Raw genomic sequence first — 5,000 nt, forward strand, 5'->3', positions numbered from 1 at the left:
TTCGCTCGCAAGGATAAGTGAAGCTAAGCCTTCTCGAAGGCGACTCTCTCAAACTCCTTACCCCTACAAATCCGAACTGCAAATTCGATGAATATCATTAGGCGCCAGTTACATTCGTGTTTGAAGAAAACGTATTTTGTTTTATGTCTACAATCTGTTTCAGGTCACACAATTATAGAATTGTGTCATATATGCAACTGATCAAAGCAACTACTTCGCACTCATTTTGTATTTCTATTTTGTTTGCAATGCAAGTAAGCTTATAATTATGTCATAATTTGCCTGAATGTTGATATGCAATGCGATGATGCATTTTTGTTGCATTTTCTACTTTTTTACTTGTTCGGAGAAAAATGCATTTTAGTATGGTGTGTGCATGATTATAAGCGTTTGAATAAAAGACAGATTGTACGGTATTTGCCTAAAGCCTGCATCTTTTTGTAATAAAGTTCAGTTCGATTTTCAGTTGCAATTAATCTCTTTCTGTTTGTCTGACACTCTGTCTGTCTGTTTGTCTGTCTATGTGTTTGTCATTCTGTCTGTCTCTGTCTGTCTGTTTGTCTGTCTCTCTGTGTCTCTCTGTGTCTCTCTCTCTCTCACTCTATCTCTCTCTCTCTTTCTCTCTCTCTCTCTCTCTCTCTCTCTCTCTCTCTCCCTCTCTCGCCATCTCTCTCTCTCTCCATGTTTAGTGTGTTTATTGGCGTGCGCATGTTTGTGTGTTGGAGCGAGAGAGACTGAGAGAGAGAGGTAGAGAGAGAGAGAGAGAGAGAGAGAGAGAGAGAGAGAGAGAGAGAGAGAGAGAGAGAGAGAGAGAGATTGAGAGATTGAGAGAGAACTCGAACTCGAACTCGAAAACTTTATTACCGAGGGATGATAGCATTAGGTCCATGTGGTCCTTTCTTACAGCTAGTCCCTACTATAATACACACACTGATGAAACAAAGAACAAGTATGAAGAATAAAAAAAAGAAATAAAATAAACCACAATCATGTAGGGAAACGTATAACAAAATAAAAAATAAAAATTCAAAAGTGTGCTGGTTAATGGAAGCATACTATACATTTTCTCTTTCACACATCCGCACACACACTCGCACAAATTGTACACTGACTTAGTCGTTAGAGAGGTGCTTTTGGAGCAGTCTTTTACAAGAAGATAATGACAGACATGACTTGATATTTACAGGTAGTGAATTCCAAAGGAACGCACCAGAATAAGAAAAACTAGTTTTAAAAAAATCGATGCTGGGCCTTCACAAGGCAAGGTTATTTCGAGTGTTTGAATAATATGACGGAGAGGATTTGAAGAGTTGTATAAGTTATGGTGGGGCGTCCTGATAGACGACTTTATACATAAATGAACATTTATTATACAAAAGCTGCTTCTTTAAGCTTAACATCCCAATACTTTTCATCGTTTCCTTTGTAGAAAGAGATGGACTGGGCAGAACTAGTTTAGCAGCTCTACGCTGGAGCGAGTTCAGCTTCTTCAAGTGAACTTCACTACACCCGTCCCATACTATGGAAGCATAATCAATATGGGGTTTTATGTGGGCATTGTAAAATAGTTTTCTTGTGTCTAGATTAATAATGCTTTGTAACTTTGACAAAAGAAACAGGTTTTTAGCAATTTTTTGGCAGATTCCATTGATGTGAGTCTGCCATTTGAGATTATTATCAACAGTAAGTCCCAGTAAACGGTGCTCAGCTACTTGCTCAATGGAGTGCTCACTTAGGGACAGACTCAGAGTCTTTTCTGAAAGTTGATGTTTTTGGCGAGTGCTGATTATCATAGACTTTGTTTTAACTGGATTACTAAGCATACGATTTGCAGAACACCACTCAGAAACATCGTTTAGGCTCTGTTGCAATTTGTCTTGAATTTGTGCAGGGCTTTTCCCTGTTGCATGTAAGGTAGTATCATCTGCTAACATATGACACTCAACAGATTCAGACTGTAGGTACAAGGGAAAATCATGTATATACATAAAAGAGAGAGAGAGAGAGAGAGAGAGAGAGAGAGAGAGAGAGGAAGAACAGGTGGGAGACAGAGAAAGAGAGAGGGAGAGAGATAAGGTGGGAGAGAGAGAGAGAGAGAGAGAGAGAGAGAGAGAGAGAGAGAGAGAGAGAGAGAGAGAGAGAGAGAGAGAGAGAGAGAGAGAGAGAGTTCACAATTATTTCATAACAATGACACAAAAACTGGCACAATAGCTTGACTACAGACTCGTACGAAAAGACATGATATAATTATACTCCAATATCTTAGTGAAGAATGCCGGAGATTGCACGCTGTAAAATGTCGCGAGTCAGGCTTTTTTTTGGTATCGAGTTAAGACCTATATCATTAAACGCCGTTCGCTCATAATATCAATTGCGTGCCTGGCGTGAACACAATCCAAATCAACAGGTGAACGTCGCAAAAAAAAAAACACAAACAAAACACAATACACGATTAGTTTGTTCCATGCAACATTAGTGTTTCACACTGAAGTATACGCATACAGACACACACACACATACCCACCCACCCACACACACACACAAACACACATACACACACACATCCACACACACACGCACACACACTTTTACACACACACGGGGTCCTGATTTGGCCTACATAGTCCGCTGGACCCAAAAAGCAACAACAATCAAATCAAATCAAAGACAGACACAACGGCGCAGGTGACGTTTTCTAATCATAATGTAAAGAAGTACATTGTCATTAGAAGTAGTCTACGTTCATTGCATGCAGTCGACGCGCGATGATACCATCACCAGTCGGCGTTCTCCAGAAGCGTGTCCGATGCAACACAATTTTGCCAAATAGCTATATGTGCGTAGACTATAATTATACTAGTTTGAGAAATACTGACCAACAATTTAAGTCATTTTGCACATCCATTATCTGTCTGTTTCGTCAGTGCTTATTCTTGTGTAATTATCATTTGTCAGCAATCGTGTGTCATTCGGGAAAGTGTGAATGACCCCTGCCATGTTATCACTGTCTCAAACATGTACACACATGATACACACGCGCACCCATACACGACGCTCATTTCACTTATACCAAAAATGCATTAGCTGTCTCTTACCTGCTTTGAATGGGGCTAAATTTGGCTCGGGTTCTTGTCACGTCTACTCACAACCTCTCGTCTGTAACAACTGGTCTTGCAGGCAAAGACTCTTACAACTTACATTTGTGGTCGGTACCAAGTCTTAACCGCAATACAAGCTCTAGGCAAGTGTGTAGACTGCTGAATGTGTATGGTAATCTTTAACACTGGGATCTTCAGCACACCGAGTGGTAACGGGTGGCCGAGTGGTAACGCACTTGCGCTCGGAATCAAGAGGTTGCGTGTTCGACCCTGGGTCAGGCCGCTATTTTCTCCTCCCTTTCCTAACCTAGGTGGTGGGTTCAAGTGCTAGTCTTTCGGATGAGACGAAAAACCGAGGTCCCTTCGTGTACACTACATTGGGGTGTGCACGTTAAAGATCCCACGATTGACAAAAGTTTTCTTTTGTTTGTTTGTTTGTTTGCTTAACGCCCAGCCGACCACGAAAGGCCATATCAGGGCGGTTTGACAAAAGGGTCTTTCCTGGCAAAATTGTATAGGCGTAGATAAAAATGTCCACCAAAATACCCGTGTGACCTGGAATAATAGGCCGTGAAAGGTGGATGCAGCGCCTAAAGGCAGTCGATCTACTGGCCGATGTGAATGCGTGATATATTGTGTAAAAAATTCCATCTCACACGGCATTAATAGGTAACATGCGCCTTGAGTCGCATTGTGTGGTGAGATACGTGCGCGATATAAATCCTCGTAAATAAAATAAATAAAAATAAAAACACCACTGGCTGTTCTACAGTCATTCTTTAATTGTAAGACATACATTGGTAGATCTATGCTTGCATGTGTCGTCACAAACGTTTTCTAAAAGGTTTTGCTCTAAGTTTATATATAAATATTGTTTCTAATCGATACCAGACAACCCTCTTGATCGTATGAAATATGATGATATAACAACTTTTTTTTTCTTTTTTTTTCTCCCCCCAACAGAACGTTTCAGACAACTCCACAGCAACTTTGCAAACAAATAAGAGCTAGCTACAACGCAAATTTAGAGTCGTACAAAAGTACATACTGTGATTAATTTTATTTGAATTAACGTGTGTGTGTGTGTGTGTGTGTGTGTGTGTGTGTGTGTGTGTGTGTGTGTGTGTGTGTGTATGTGTGTGTGTATATGCGTGTGTGTCCGTGTGTGTGTGTTTGTGTGTGTGTGTGTGTGTGTGTGTGTGCGTGCGTGTGTGTGTGTGTGTGTGTGTGTGTGTGTGTGTGTGTGTGTGTGTGCGTGCGTGTGTGTGTGTGTGTGTGTGTGTGTGTGTGTGTGTGTGTGTGTGTGTGTGTGAAATCACGAAGGCAGAGCCAAGCGGAGGGTTGGTGTCAGGGTTGTCCTTCCCTTAGTCGAACCGCCATCCCAGGCTAACGAGTTTCGTCTGCCCGAAGCTACCGGTTTTGAGGCGCCGGTGACCCGCCTTCGCCCCTTCTCCTTGTCAGTTGAAACAATATATCCACGTGAAGAACAGGAGTTGGGCTGTGGTTGTCAGAGGCTATCTGAGACGCACACCACTGGGAGCTTTTACCTGTTAGTGGAATGTTATAACCCGCTACCACGTCCGGCTGTGTCAAATATATAGCGCGATGTTTACTCAGTAGGCGTACATTTCGACCATGACCTAGAACTATAACTTACGAAGCCGCTGTAGAAAAAGAACAAGTCGCGTAAGGCGAAATTACTACATTTAGTCAAGCTGTCGAACTCACGGAATGAAACTGAACGCACTGTATTTTTTTCACCAAGACAGTACAGCTTCGTCAATATTCGTGTCTGAACTCGTAAACCTGTACGTCCCTTCCAGATCACTGCGCTCTGCCGCTGACACTCGAATGTTCCGAATTCCAACCAAAAAAAGAAAAGTACATGGACAACGCGCATTT

Source organism: Littorina saxatilis, unplaced genomic scaffold, assembly GCF_037325665.1.
Source record: "Littorina saxatilis isolate snail1 unplaced genomic scaffold, US_GU_Lsax_2.0 scaffold_739, whole genome shotgun sequence".
Classification (NCBI taxonomy): domain Eukaryota; kingdom Metazoa; phylum Mollusca; class Gastropoda; order Littorinimorpha; family Littorinidae; genus Littorina; species Littorina saxatilis.